The sequence below is a fragment of the Crocodylus siamensis genome, chromosome 11 (assembly GCF_052110815.1).
Source record: "Crocodylus siamensis isolate JL-2025a chromosome 11, ASM5211081v1, whole genome shotgun sequence".
Classification (NCBI taxonomy): domain Eukaryota; kingdom Metazoa; phylum Chordata; order Crocodylia; family Crocodylidae; genus Crocodylus; species Crocodylus siamensis.
Genome location: NC_143405.1, coordinates 5,976,030 through 5,990,716, shown reverse-complemented (window position 1 = coordinate 5,990,716; position 14,687 = coordinate 5,976,030). Strand labels below are relative to the sequence as shown.

The 14,687-nt window shown below is 50.6% G+C and overlaps 1 protein-coding gene across 1 annotated transcript in view; it reads left to right on the top strand.

Moving 5' to 3' along the window:
* RXRA (retinoid X receptor alpha) overlaps nucleotides 1-14,687 on the top strand; it is a 195,150-nt gene that overhangs the window by 91,328 nt on the left and 89,135 nt on the right. The window lies entirely within an intron of this gene.

Genomic DNA, 14,687 nt, shown 5'->3' with positions numbered 1-14,687 from the left:
TTTGCTAGGGCATCTTTGAGCACGTTAGGACTGACTTCCAGCCTTGGCTGGGGTTGCAGCCGTGCATGGAAAGTCAGGTGCTTCACATTGGGTTTGCAGACGCTTAGACCCCATGGACAGTTTGCAAGAGGAGGTTTGGACAATTTCCAACCTGTTGGTTTTTTTTTTTAATTCCCCAGATGGGGAAATTCTGCCAAACCAGGAATCTGCTTAAATGACATTTTCTGGTAAAATAAAAAAAAAAAAAAATCCCTTTTTGATGAAAATTTCCCAGCCAGCTAACACCAGCGTGATTGTTTTTGTGCAGCCCCTGGTTGAGTCTCTCGGCGGCTCTGCGTGGGTAGGAACAGGCCCTCTGGGATGACTCTTTGCAGTCCTTTTAGATGGGAGAGGAAGCCTTTGGGGAAGGATCTCGGATGGGGCTGTTTCCTTCCCTATGCCAGAGCTCTTCTGGCACTGCAGCGTGAAGGTGCTGCGTGGGCAGTTGCTGGCAGAAAGCGGGACTAGGACTTCTCCTTTCCAAGGTGGTGATGGAAGCTGTTGCCCAACTTAATCCCAGGCTTTCACAGTTAGTTTCTCTTGGCACTGCCAAGGTGCCTGGATACCCCAGCAGCCCTGGGCAGCACGGCATAGCAGGGGGCAAAGACGAGCTCTCCCAACTGATGTTGAAATGCAGGGCATGGAGGGAGTCGGGACAGGAGCTTGCAAGCAACAGAGTCCCACTATCCTGACTCCCAGTTCAAACCAGTTGCAACAGCCGTCTTCTACCCCAGCCCTTAATTGCATGTATTCCCAGCCCCTCGTCGTCTCCATTTCATCCCACCGTCCAGATGCCTGGTGGTCACCACTTGTCTCCTGCCATTTCTCCCATTGCTTTGTTTTTCCTACTCCTAACCATTGCTCCTCAGCCTGGGAGAAGGGGTGCCAGCTCACCCCATCCCTGTGGCCATCCGAGAGGCAGCCACATGGGCAACAGCGATCTGCCGCCGGGGGGATATTACCCCAGGCTTCTTTAACGGCGCCCCTCAATACAGCCCTTCGTTTGCAGCGTGTTTGCTCCTATGCGGCCCGCTCCGAGGCTTTCTGCGCCTGCTTTGATGTCTGTTGGCTCAGCCTCGGGATTTTGGGGATCAGGTTTGGACAGGTTGATCCACATGCAAGCAGATTTCACACCTTGGATTCTTTCCCCTGGCAAGCTGCAACTCAATCCAGGCTGCTTCACTCGCCTATAAAAGCCATGACTGTATGCAGAGACACAGGCACCTATGCGTAGCGCACCTGTGCATCTGTTTGTGTGTCTTTGCGTGTGCGCACGCACACTGCAGATGTGCCCTATTCCTACTACAGCGTGCCCCTATATGAAAATCCCTACCCATCCAGCAATGGGCCCCTGCTAACTGGTGCACGCTTGGGACGCTGCTTGCCAGCGACTACGCTCTGCGTGCTACAGATCAGTCAGCAAGGACCCAAGTACTGGGAGGCTTTCCAAAGGTGCTTGGCACTGACCTAATTTTCATCTTGTTGCGATCAATGGGAGACAGTGGGAAGCCGTGTTAGACTCGTACAAAGCCCTGTTTGAAAGTGCCGCCCTTTGCAAGAAAGAGCCTGCTGTTAAATATTTGCCAGGCAGTAGGAAAAGACCAATAATGACTTGTTCCGATGCTCAAGTGTGTGGTTTGGCAAAGCGTGGCCCAGCGAGGTCCCCCCGTAGACACTCTTCACCGAAGATCTTTTGATTTGTTTGCTTGCTTTTCTCTTGAAACGCCAGCCCCTCGCTGTGGCTGGGTCAGTCCCGAACGAAACGAGCTCTGCGGCGAAGAAGTGCTGTGTGTGGAGGAAGAAGACGGGGCTGAAAAGGAGCAGCCTTCGTTTCTGGGGAGAGCCACGCGGCTTTGGCGATTCGCGAGAACATGGTGTCACTCCCCACAGATTCGCCTGTGATTCGATCCCCCCCCGGCTAAGGGACCTGCAATCTGTGCCGGTGCAATTAGCAATTTTTGCTCTTTCCTCCCCCTTCCACCTTTCTCTCCGTGCAACTGCTTTCCAGGGTTGTCTCACTGCTGTGGCTTAGTATTTAAATAATGCCAGAGGTGGGCATAGTACTTTACCAACACCAAGGAGGACCCTAAAGGCCATAACTGAGATATTAACGGGACAAGGAATTAAGCATCAGACGTGAAATTAGGAGCAAATGGTATTGGAGAAGGAAGGTCCGTGTTGGAGCAGCCAAGCTAAGGGGACAAGTGTGAAGAGGGGCCGAGCGGCTCTGAAGTGGACAAGCACCAGGGGCTTCAGGAGCAGGGACCCGGCCCTTCCCGCGGTGCGTGGATCTGCTCATACATGACTTTGCAAGGGAAAAGAAATTCCTTCCTGACCCGTGTACTCCACAGCCCATGCCCTGAAGCATGAGCTCTGGTTTTTTTTTTCTCTGACTTTGCACGGCTACAGATGTCATTATAAGAACTAAGCATTTCCAGCCCTTTTGAAAATGCCATGGGCAGCATTTAACTCCATGTGCCTTCCCCCCCGTAGAAGTTGGCTCCTAACACGCTCTTTGCTGAGAATGTGCTTTTGGACGTATGAAGACGTTCAGGAGTGGATCCAGCCTGCTGTCTCCCTTCCAAATTTCCATTGTTCAGGGGCTTTCTGGGGAGTTCGCTCAGCCCACTGGATTATTTTTCCCATTGCCCACAGGCTTGGATAGATGATGAATGTCTCATGCCCCCAAAGGAGGTGGGGATCGTTTTAATTTCACGTTATGCCAAAAGCAGGGGAGGGAACAGAGGGAAATAGATTGAATTAGGCAGGCTTCTGGTGTAGTCTAGCACTTGGATTTGTGCAGTAGATACGGGTCTACGCTTCTATTAGGGAGTGAGATCCTACTGGGAGATTGGGGCTGGGAGCTTTTATTAAATAGCATTTTTTCAGTGCTCTGCTTGGGTGGGATTTGGGGGTCCTTGGCCCTAAAGAGGCTGAACCTTTAGGGGAGTCCTAAAAGATCTGCTTCCTACTGCTGTAAAACAGGAGTGAAAGCAATCAGAAGTGGGTTCATAGACTTTCCCATAGACGCGGTGCCGTTCCTGCCCCCGACGGTCTCCGCATGCTTAACAAAGTGAGTGCATGGGGGAATCGCGTCTTTTGTATGACAAAAACAGCGTCCGTATCTTTATCTTTGTGCGCTTTGGTGTTTTTATCGATTCGGGAGCTCTTGGCTGTCAGGGATCACTATATGGAAGTGGATCTCGTTGATAGCCTGGGAATCACTGAGTCCAGGGAGAGGTTTAGATGCAGCCGTGGCTTTGCTGGCTGTGATACCAGAGATGTCAGCCCACGGTGGGGGTAGGTACGGAGAGTCTGACACCAGCCAACTTGCAGTGGCGGTGGGGTTACTTAGTTTGAAACGCCCTCCTAGCCGTAACGTCACATTTCGCCAGACAGCGGACCGTGCTTTCGCCCGCTCTCGACGCGCGTCTCTGAAAGGGAGGGTCTCCGCTTGGCTGCTGGATTGCACCGGGGAACAGAGGTGCGAAAGGCTTTCCCAGTTCACTGAATTTCCGAAAGCATAAGTTGACGTTTTCTGAATGAATTGGGCCCAAGGTGAAGTGTGAGCGGCTTTCCGCACGAATAGCTTCAGCTTCTAGCGTTCAAGACGCTGAGCTGCAGCCTGTCGTCTATGGACACCCCCTCCTTGGCTTCCGAAGGAGGCTCTTGATTTTTTTTGGCTTGTTTTTCCATCGGGGAGGAGGTCTCTTTTGGATGCAGATGAGTGGCTCCTGGGCTGGCTACAGCTGTATCGTGGGATGGGAGGGGGGCGGAGAAGCAATCTGCTGACACCCTTGTTAAGGGCAACCTCTTCATCATGCATCACTGAGGCCATTATAGGCCGGGATGTGATTGTTAGCACTGGCTGGCCGGCCTCGTTACCCGACAAGAGATCTAGGAGTTGACACTTGCTGAGAGAAGCAGGTTTGGGCCATTTTCTTGGATCCTCCGACCTGCGCTCGCTGGCTACTGGAGGCGGCATGGCGTGCCAGGATTGTACTTCTGTGCCAGATACCAGGAGGCACAATTCAGCGACAAAATTGGTTAGGGCTTGTCCAGCAACCTTTCCTTTCTACACCCACAGAGAGGGATGGGTTGGAAACACACCTGCAGTTGTAAGGCTGAATGTGACAGCTTCAGCAACAGGCTAACCCTATTATTGCCCCTCGATGCAAATCTGCGCAGCGTCAGAGAAAGTGCAGCCCTCGCCTGAATCACTCGGCGGAAACCGTGCGTCTCAACATATTGTGTGCAAACTCCAGGTTGCCTATGAGCGCCCAAAGAGATCTTATTTGCTTGAGAGTTGTAGGTGCCCAAAGAGATCTTATTTGCTTGAGGGCTGTCTCAGAGGTGGTGGAAGGCAATAGTCGGGCAGCTCAGGCAACCTCTTGGGGACTTCACCGAGGGAATTAGTCACACCCAACCCCTTGGCCAACTACTTTTGTTTTCTATTACTCATTATATCTACAGAGGAAACATGAAAGAGTCCCAGCCGCAGAAGACAACCCCACACCACCGGGCAAAGGGAAGCACTTCCAAACAATGTGCAGAAGGCAGCTGAAGCAGGCTGGGGTGATGGTTTGCTTTGGCCTGAAGTTTTCAGGAAGAAAAACTTTGTTTCTCAGGTCTGTGGGATGGCAGGACAAATGATCTCAGTGATTATTGCTGCTGCTTTTCTACTAGCGTGGTTGAAAAGGAGGAAATCGGAGGTGGAAACCTTAGTGTGGGCCCTGACTGGGTTGCCCTGATTGGGACTGGAATTACTCTGGGTTGCCCTGATTGGGATGAGGGAGGTTTGCCGCTTCTCAGTGCGCTCTCCTAGGTTTGAGGGAACTTTTGGGTCCCTGGACTATGCCCTAAAGCATAATCTGGGGATCATGTTTTCAGAGAGTTAAACATGCCCTCACCCCTTTGGCCTGGGGTAGGGAAATTAGTCACAGCTTTCAGTAAAAAGGCCGGTCCAGTTATAAAAAATGACTAATGAGTCCAAATCAATAACGAAGGTCGTGTTTGCTGGGAACGCCACGTACCAACAGAGAAGGACGTCAGCCTGGGTGGAGCATGCCCTGCGATCTATGAAGACGCGATGTCCCAGACATCGGTTGATACGTGGCCCTAAGTCCCTGCGCTCCTGGGGCACGGATGCATTTGGAAACGGTTCACTTCTCCGTTTCTGGTTCAGGCTTTTAACTCTGATGTTGCCCCATGATGTTAATGTGTGCTGGTGCTTTTGTGCCGAGGGTCCCTGCTGTCTAAGGGCAGGAGCGAGACTATCGACCAGGGAAACAGCAGCTTCTACAGGGGGGTACAGGGGTGCCTCTGCTGCTTATTCATTAATTTAAAGTTTTCAAATGCACTTAAGTCTCCAGAGCCGACGTCCCTGTTTTAAAAGTACTTGCCCATTTCTGAAAATGAGCCTTAGTCACTTAGGAATGATGGTGTAGCTGTGATGGTCCAGGAATGACACGAGAGGCATGGGTGATCTCTTTTATTGGACCAACTAGATTTGCAAATGCAAGACATTCAAACTTTCAAATACAAGACATGCTTCTCGGGGGCCATCATTCAGGCATTTTTGAAAACTTCCCTTTCCCGGCGCACCAGGCCTGCCGTATATTGAAATAATGCCAAAATACAATTGGACACCGTTCGGGCTATTGTTGCTCAGATATGCCTGACTTCCAGTCCCTCTCTAGGCTGGACCATAGTCAAAGAATGACCCGTATCCTGTTCCCAGTTGCATGAGCTGCCCAGCCCCCTGCTTCTAGGGATTTGAGTGGTTTTCACGCAGCGCCGGGTTGTAGAAAAGCTGTGAAGAATGTTTTGATAAGGGGGGAAGTGCCGGTTTCCCTCCCGCCGGCGTATAAGCAGCTTTGTCTAACGCAGCCTGAGTTTTGGCTGAGCGGTCTGCTGGGAAATGCCGTGCGTCGAAGAATTGCCTCTTTTCTTTTTATAAGTTGCGTGGTGCGGTTTCAGCAAAGGCACCGGGAGGGCGCATCCAAATCTTTGCCTCTTCTTTGCAAACGCACGCAACTGGAGTTTGTGCCCAATTTGCGCAGATCGCTGCTTGCAGCCTGCGTAGGTTCGCATCCCCGGAGCTTCGGTTTTTATCGGATCCCAAAAGTCAGAGCAGAACTCCTCCGAAGCCAACCGAGTCCCAGATGGTTTCCACCGTAACCATAAAGCTCAAGGATGTCAAGTTCCAGATTTTCTGGCGGTGCCGGGCTACCGGGATGGTGGCAGCTTTGCAATGCAGACAGAGCGAGACCAAGCGGTCGACCTGCGCAGGACCCCCAGAACCGCTCAGCGGTGGTGGTCACCAGGGTGTGAATGGTCTGCGGTGCGTTGCAGTCCCAAAAATGAAATGAAGAGGGACGTTGTAGGTCAGGTTGGACAGTGCTGTGTAGAGGGGTGCACCCATCCAGATGAAGTGGGGGAAGATGGGCTGAAAAGGGAAGGACCCACTCTCCCCTCATCCTGTGATCAAAGGGTGCCTGTGTCCTAACCTACTGATACATTTCTGTGATTGCTATTAACTTCCCATGGAGCTAATCATCCGCCATGGATCGACTGCCAGGCCCCCACACTGGCTGCTGTGTGACCGGCCACTGCATCCCTCCCTGTTGTTTCAGATGAGATCTCACGCTGAAGAAATGCTCGATGTCTCGAGCTTTATTGAATTGCCCGTTGCCTCCGTGCCTGCCGCCAGCGGCTTGTCCCGGGGATTGCACCTTTGCAGCTCTCCCCCTATTACGGATGTTGTGTGGGTGTGAAAATGCAGACATTGATCCGTCTTTGTCCCTTTTTTCCTCGCACGTACCTGGATAGGGCAGTGGGTCAGGGGGACGCCGGGATACCCATCCTTTAGCTTTCCAGCTGCGGCTATTTTTTCCGTAACCAGTTTACCGTCTTTGCACATTCTCTGAATTCGGTGCTACCCTTGGGATGAGGCTCGGTGTGTTATTTCAGTCACAGAAACAACCCACCGACCCTCAGAGAAGGTAGCAAGTGCAAAAGGTTAACAATGGATAGCGGCATGACTGATACGTGGAAAGAACTAATCAGTGAGAATCACATTTCTTCGAGGAAATCGATAGCTCTGGGAGGCTTATGTTGCTAATTTTCAATAGGCCCAATTAATCAGGCCTGCAAAATTTGCAAGTGTGTGTGTTTGCATGAATAAACCCCCGGGTTCTGGGTTTTTTGGGGAAGTCACTGTAAGCACGGGCCTGTGCAAATGAAACCAAACCTTAAGTCCCAAATCGTTCCTTTTAACTCTGGAGAGGAGCGAATGCAGAACGCTCTCTAAAATGGGTCTTAAATTTAGGACAAAAGCTGCAGGAACTCCAGGAGTCCGGGTCTTCGTTGCGCGGTCTCTCTCTGATTCCCCAAAAGCAGAGGGCTAGCAGGCGGTAGGTTTCCAATCCTATTCCCTGCCCTGCCAACCCTGCTCCGGGAGTCCACGTCAGTCAGCGAGCGGGGTACAATTACTTGGTGATGCTGTCGAGAATGGGTTATAAAATCGCAGCCCCGAAACTTGTCACTCGTCACGGCGGGCGGGGGCTGAGCACCAGCCAGCCTCGAGCAGCGAAGGTCATGCTTCGCTGCTGAGCGTTATGAAAGAAGCCTTATGTGTTGACTTTATTAAGAACAGCTTTCTCCAGTCGAACAGTTTCTGGGGAACCGAAGCAAGAAAACTACAATGTACATCAAAGGACTTGGACAAATATTGTCCCCTTTTTATTTTTATTTTTTTATACATTGGCATTTTATGCTTGGAAGGAATAAAACAATGCTCTGGCTTCAGGGTTTCCAAGCCCTGATTTGGTGCCATTATCATCCGTGGAGGTGGCTCTCCACACTTGAAAGCTTCCCTTCTGTCAGAAAGCCAGGCGAGAAACCTGGTTTGTGATAGCTATGTCCTCGTGACGAGAGGGTGCCACATAGCAGAAGCATTAAGTGTGGGATTTTCAGTCCCCAAGCTATGATTGAAGTCCGCTCCGGTTGACGTCAATGATCAAATTAGCTCCTGTGGCAGCCAATTTAGCCCAACCCCAAGCATCATCCTAAACCCAATCCCTGCCTTTTGCTCTCTGCTTCAGGTCTCCTTACTGAGAGCCTGGAGGACTCATCCATTTTTATTTGGATTCCCTGTTGCCTCCATGGTCAAAGACCTTTCCAGCTGCCCTTGCAGGCAAGAAGTCACCTTTGAAAGGTGGCTATTCAAGCTGAGCAGAAGTTTTCCTCTTCAAAATTTTGATTTTTTTTTTTTTGGGCCAAGTATCAAAAACTGGACCGTTTCAGCCCCAAGTGGCAATCTTACTGTTTGGAAATGCAGCTGTCGAGCATCGTGTGTATTGTAGTTGGGCAGCTCAACCTCCAGTTCTTCTCTGTAGGCTCGGCTCAGTGGTTGGACCACGTCTCCCATGATACCACTCAGGATCCTTCCCTAGATGCGTGCATTATAGAAGTCCTATGACTGTGTCGCAGCTACGAGAGGTGAAACAAAAGCCACAGAGGGGAACAAGGATGTGAAGACAATCCCATGATATAACCATCATCCCAATATTTTGCTTTTCCATTGAAAACATAACTGATTGGGGGCATTTCTTTTTTTAAACAAAATGCAGACGTTTTCCACAGGAAACACGCACGGTTTGCAAAAGAGAATTATTAACAACCCAGTCTTTTCTGAGAACAAATTTGGGTGAAAATCTTTTGACCAGCTCCAGAAGGGACTTCAGGCTCAAAGTGGTACGTACTCAACCGTCTCCTCCTGGCCTTTGTGCCTCCCACTCGACTGGGTCAAAAGCAGCCAAGTAGTGTCTATTGTGAAAGCTTGCTTGCAAGAATTGTCTTCCCTTCAGGGTCCATGGTGTGACAAGTATAAAAAACATTGGGAAGAAATTATTTGCAATCATATTGTGAAGTTAGTGGATCAGCAGAGCTATTGAGACATTTATCCGAAGGTGCCTGAGGTCCTGGGCATACCAGAATTAGGAGGCTTTCACTTTGTTGGGTCCAAACCAGAGCTAGGGGGTGGCAAACCAAAGCTACTAATTTGTCTTCTTGATACTGTTTTGATGCATGAACTCATTGCTGTGGAAGACACGCCATGGTCTTGTTAGTCTTCAGTCTTTGTATAACAGCGCTGCTACACAAAATGTTTGCAAGAAAAACCCCAAACCACATGAAAGGTGCTGGGTTTCAGGTTTCATTGCAAACCCAAATTCAGGCCCTTCAGAAGTCTCAGTAATTTTATGAACCTCTCCCATGAACTTTAGCAAGAGGGTGCAGAGTCTGTATTTTAGCCCATGTGTGATGCCAAACAAGGGGCAGTTGGACAGTTTTGAATGAACATTGAGTTTTGTTCGAACTCCAAGCCCAGACCTGAATGCAAAGGAGTTTTGGGAGGAAAAGACGCAGACCAAAGTGGAAGATGTTTGAATTCATGAAGCTCGGAGATTGCCAGGTTGTTAGGGTTGTCGATCCTCCAGGAGTCTCCAGGAATTAAATATAAAACTCCAGGAGACTGTTGAGAGTCACCCAGGAGATAAATGGTAGGGCATTCATTAAAATAAATATTAAATGTTGAATCTGATTTATTTGGGTTTTGAAAATGTAATAATGTGAATTTGCCTTCCTGATATAAAATCTACGCACCGTAACCCAATATATGGAAGTACGCAGGCACACTCGTGTTGTGTATTGCGGGCACGATGGCGTTTCGGAAACTTCTCAAAATAGATTCAGAGTTGGCAACCCGACAGGTTGTGCACATCTGGGCCAAACAGGATTTAGGATTAATTTCCTCAAATACCCGGGCACTGGCACATCGATTCTCTTCAGTATCAAAATTGAGTTGGAGTTGACCAGAGTTTGGGTCTGTGTGAGCCTTAAAGGCAGAAGCTGGACCATGTTGCAGTGTAATGCAAAGTCTTCCAGCATTGAGCCTTAAAGGCAGAAGCTGGCTCACGTTTGCAATGTAATGCAAAGTTTTCCAGCATTCAGCATTGGATCAGTTTTGGTTTGGACCCATCCTTCCACTGTAAATCATGTGCATTTGTGGTTAGATAAAACCAGAGAGATAGTGATGCTCCGAAAGGAAATATTTGGCTTCATTCTGGCCTACAAAGAGATGTAAAAATGGTCCATGGTATTATGCATAGGTTTGATTTCCGCATTACAGTGTATTAACGGGGAAACTCCGGCCTGATCCTGATCAGACTCCACCGGACCCCGGCGTCTAAAACCGGCAGAAGATATCAGGAAGCAGGCTTCGTGCTTTTGCTTTCTGTCGTGGCGCTGTGCTAAGCCCAGCGTGCCCAGAACAGAAAGTTTTCCCTCTCCGAATTATGTAGATCTCTCTTTTTTTTTTTTAGGCAGCACAGTCTTTCCTTTTCTCCAGCAATTTCCTGAAATAACGTTAGGGAAATGTGAAAATCTTGAACTTTTGAACCTCCCTGTAGGACAGTGGAAAGGGGGTGGAGTGGGGGAAGGGAGATCTGTTTTGTGCATGTGGTTTATGTTGGCTTTCGGGGCTGGGTGTGGGGCGGAGGCGGGGACGCGGACCAGGATCCAAGAAGTAGCCAGTTTGGTGGGTCGGTAAACGGGAGGATGTTTGTTTTAGTTTGCAGACGAGGAGGGTGCCAGTTTCGGTGGCGGTGGCAGGGGAAATGACACGTTGGGATGATGACCGGTTCCTTTAGGTTTTCGGAGCGGCTTTGGACATGGGTGGCGTTCGCTGTCGAGAAGGAAGGCCAGGTGGGGGGGGGACGTGTGCCTGGAAAGTACTTTTTCCTCTTATGAACTTCGGAGCCTTATAAATCACTGCCAGGCTGCAGCTGCGAAACATGTGACCCTGGCAAATCCGTGTGCCTTTTGAAAACAGCCCCGATCTCTGCACCTCCCTGCCTGGACGCTTAAAGGCACAGTGCAGGGGCTCGTGAGGCTAGGCTGGGTCGTGCGTCAGGGAAGGGGAGGCAATGGGCATCCTGGCGACGTCTCGGATGGGATCACCGAGGACGAGAGCCCATCAGCGTGACTCTTTGCAACCGAGGGGCCCTGGAGCAGAGGGCCCCCGCGGGGGAGGATGGTCTCAGGGCGTAAGGGACTCGGACGTTCCTAGTTCAAATCCCGGGGGGGACCACGAACCCTTGGTGGGACCTTGTGTGAGAAACTTGGATAGGCTCCAGAATAGGTGGAATTTCTCTGGGCCTCAGTTCTGTAAAATGGGGACATTATTCCTCCCTCCATCGGCCTTGACTATTTGGATTGTGAGCTCCTTTAGACAAGGGATAATAATACTTCCCTAGTGGCCTAAGTGACTTTGGAACATGACTCCCAAACTTGGGAACATTTGGGGAGCGACACACGATCCTAAATCTCATGGGAAGACAGCGACATCTAGGCCCATGCGGAAAGGAGGCTTGCTCTCCTAAAGCCCTTAAACGTCGGTGAACGTTTGACCCGAGCAGTGTCTTCATTGCTTAGCACAACGGGACCCCGATGCTGAGCTTCGGGGCGCAGGGGACGGGGGTCCGCTGAGCCACCCCTCCTCCTCTGGATCCCCGTCTGGCAGGCGAGTCATTTCGGCGCGAGCCGCTTCTCTGCCATTGGCCTCCCCGGCAATACAGCACGAATTGTACGTTCGTGCATGGGATGATTCACAACGCACTGAAACCCCTGCTGCATCCTAGAAACGCCTGACCTCCGAGCTGGGCAGAAAAGCCGCAAGGGGCACTTCCCTGGATGTCCTGCTGCAGTCTGTAGTCTGCAAGTGGCTTTCTGGGGATGTGAAAGGGGCCTTAGATGATCTCTTGGGGCTGCCTCCTGATGTAGAGATGTCACTCTTCATTTATGCCTGTAGTAGCACTTGCAGGGCCCCGCCAAACAAGTGGCTGCATCGCTCCAGGTACCTGACATTTGGCCGGCGAGAGCCAGTCTCTGCCCCAAAGAACTTGCAGCTTAAAGGGATGCCAGACAAAGGGCTGAAGGAGACTTGGCAGCACAGAGAATAAATTAACTCACTCGCTCACGCTTGCCTAATGGAGCGGCAGCAGCCCCAGATCTCCCCGTTCCCAACCGGCCGCTAAGACCCTCTGGCTTCAAGGCATCTGCAAAAAGCAAGAAAAGCTGGGCATCTTTTGCCTGTCGCTGTTGGTGCATGGGAGGAGGAGGGAGCAGCTATGAGGGAGCTGAGCCACTGGCAGAACAGTGAAAAAATTACTAACTACCTTCCTAATATCATTACATTTCCATGCAAGCAACTGCCTTAATTGCCACAGGGCAGTGGCATGACGGGAAGGGGGTCCGCCTGCTCTCTGCTTTGCCGCAGCTCAGGAGCCAGTCCTCCCTTTTCTGCTCTCCCTATGCCTTTCTGCTGGGTGTTATCTGAATAAAGGCAGAAGGATCGGCTGCCCCGTGGCAAGTATAATGCCCCCCACAAGTTCTGGATCTGATCCAAAGCCAGCTGCAAGTAGTATTTTTCCCCCCCCATTGACTTTGCTGGGCTTTTGTGTCTGTTGCTAACCAAAAAGCTTCAGACGGCTTGTTTAAAAAAAAGAAAAAAAGAAAGCATGGGTCTGTAGATGAGCCCCCCCATACTGCTTATCTGTGACTTAAATAACTCACCCCTCCGTGCAAATTTGCAAAAGGTGATCAAGGAGAGAGCAAGGGGAGCCCGGGAGGTGGGGAAGGGAGGGACACCCTCCATTATTGACATGGAGGAGTAGGTAAGTGGGGGATTTAAAGAGCAAAGAAATAATTATTGAGGGAAGCGTGTAACACGAGCACGGATCTGAGCTGAGAGATCATAATCAGACGTGCGAGGAGAAGCCGAGGCTTATTAATGAACCATCTCGTCTGTTTGTGAGTTGGAAAGGGACGGCCTTAGCAACAGCAGCCAGATGCAGAAGGGGATGGACGGGCAGGGCTTTTGCTTGGCATTTCCACGGAGAGTCTGGTCCCGAGCAAAGCTCTGGGTTGCCATCCTCCTTTCCCTTTCCTAATGCTGCCTTTGCATTCAGATCTCGGAGTCATTCACTCAGCTTGGTCTCTCTTGCTTTGGGTCCAGCGGAGTTACTGCCAAGTCAGTTTATGCCAGTTGAATGTCTAACCCCAGCTGGTTTAAAAGGAGGATGAAGCCCGATATGGAGACATTTTCTACCCGCTGCCGACTGCTCCAGTAGCTACCCAGCTTCTCATCTGGATTTTGGAGGCGATGCTCAGCTGGCATCTGCCAAGCTTGGGCCATTCCTGGTGCTAGTTTAAATGCAGAGAGACACGGTGACCACAAGGAGATCTGCTCCGAGTCTGGAAAGCATGTGGTATGAAATTAGCTGCTAACAATCATCCCACTTCTGCTTCCCAGTCTCTTGCTTGTTCGTGTCTTGGAGCAAAACACACGCCACCTTCCACTTTGCAAAGCCCATTCCTGCCTGCTCACGTGGGCATTGCACGACTCCCAGGTCACTGAGAGATTGAGGGTGTTGCTCGCTCCACGTGAGTCTACATGAGATGCTCAAGCCGCGCTTGATGATGATGCCTTTATAGAGGTACTTTTTGGGACCAGGTTCGAAACCATATAGGGGACAGCACCCACTCTTGTCAGCCAGAGACAGTGACCCCAAGAAGGCAACGCATCCTAAATCATCTTCACGAAAGCAGGAAATGAGAGCAACCAAAAAAGGCCAATGGTTACTTTCACAAGGGGTCTTCCAGTGACTGAGCTTCTATTCCAGCTGTTCCACACCATTTATTCTGGAGTAAATCAGCTGGAAAGTGTGGAGGAGATAAGTGGCTAATACTACATGAGATACGTTATTCTGAAGAGTGCCCTGGATCGTAGGGAGAGCTTATTAATTAGAGGAGCAGAATCTAGATGTGGTGGCTGAACATTGGCTATGGGTGCTGATAGCAGGGAGGACATCACATTAAACACTAGCTCAGCTCGGGCATTCAGCACCATTTTCATTGAGCTGTTTGTTAGGTCCCTATTTGCCGCGAATTTAGCTTGGTTCCCTCGCATGGGGTATTTTCCAGGACAATTTTGCTCTTGCCGGGTTGTGTTGAATGCACCTCATCATGAAACTGGCTGTTCTTGGAGTCCTGCTAGTGTGAAAATGGCAGGGGGAAGCCACTCACAAATATTCAGGGTAAAGGTTTGCCACCCCGCGGTCACTGCAGGCAGGCTCGACCCAGCCATTTATCCAGGGTAAGTAGGTAGGTAGTTCACTGTGTGTGCATATGGCGGGGTTTCCTTTCAGGTAAGGTCACTAAGGCTGGAAAGTTCACAGCATTAAGGGCTGCTGTGGCCCTTCCTGTAGCATAGCTGGAACCAGCCTTTTGGGCAGGTATGCCACGAGTTAGCCACACACCCTCCCCAAGTGCCTGTGGCTCCTAGCCCGGGGCTGTGAGGAGCCCCACAAGGTGGTTCGACATGCTGGCTCGGGGAAGGAGGGGCAGCAGGATGTAAAGCCGAGCGTTTGGCGGGGCAGAAGTGGCTCTGGGGCCTCGTCCCAACTTTGTGAACATAGGCAAACTGCTTCCCCACTCTCTGACTCAGGCTCCCTGTTTGCACCGACAGGACAGGTGCTCTTCCCCTATTTCTAGTGTAGGCGATGCATTGCAAAATCCGAAGTGTC